The sequence below is a fragment of the Hemibagrus wyckioides genome, unplaced genomic scaffold (assembly GCF_019097595.1).
Source record: "Hemibagrus wyckioides isolate EC202008001 unplaced genomic scaffold, SWU_Hwy_1.0 Contig4, whole genome shotgun sequence".
NCBI lineage: Eukaryota > Metazoa > Chordata > Actinopteri > Siluriformes > Bagridae > Hemibagrus > Hemibagrus wyckioides.
Window position 1 is genome coordinate 237,642 of NW_026690802.1, and position 1,093 is coordinate 238,734.

Consider the following 1,093-nt stretch of genomic DNA (forward strand, 5'->3'; position numbering starts at 1 on the left):
GTGTTAGTCCTGTGCATTTTGTATAGTACATGACCAACAAAACCTACATACTGTTCTAATGAACTGATGTTAAACAAAATAGCCTCACAGCTCTACATTTAATGAGTGTATACACCGACCAGGCATAACATTATGACCAGTGACATAACACTGATGATCTCCTCATCATGGCACCTGTTAGTGGGTGGGATATATTAGGCAGCAAGTGAACATTTTGTCCTTAAAGTTGATGTGTTAGAAGCAGGAAAAATGGACATGTGTAAGGATTTGAGTGAGTTTGAGAAGGGCCAGATTTTGATGGTTAGATGACTGGATCAGAGCGTCTCCAAAACTGCAGCTCTTGTGGGGTGTTCCCGGTCTGCAGTGGTCAGTATCTATCAAAAGTGGTCCAGGGAAGGAACAGTGGTTGGAGCGAAGGCTGGCCCATGTGGTCCAATCTGATAAACAAGCTACAGTTGCTCAAATTGCTGAAGAAGTTAATGTGAGTTCTGATAGAAAGGTGTCAGAATACACAGTGAATGACGGGTCAGGGCCGTTTTAGCAGGAAAAGGGGGACCAACATGATATTAGGCAGGTGGTCATAATGTTATGCCTGATTGGTGGAACATTCTGCTCATTCAGCCACTCAGAATAAACTGTTTAATGAAGTCACACAGGACATCTTTAAGTAGCAAAACATAACTATTAGATAAATACAAAATGAATTTTTTATGAGTTTCTGGTTGTCAGTGAAATGTGGTTATAGTGAGAATGTTCTTTTAACTGAGAAAAGTTTGTGTCTCCAATCCACTTACTGTCGTGTTTTTAGAAGGTGATAGGAAACTGGATAACCTGGAGAAAACACACACAGGACTTAAGAAACTAACTTGTGCTAGTGGCTCCTTTCTTCACAAGAAGGCGAAGTCAGTTAGTTTATCATGGGCTAAGTACAATACTAGTACTAGTTCCTACTCACATACCCCAGAGATGTAGATTTATTTGATTATGAATAACACAATGATATAGGCTATACCCTTTCTTCAATCATACACACATAGTACTTTCAGATATCATGCATTGCATAAAAATAGATTGTATATGATTTGTAATTTTA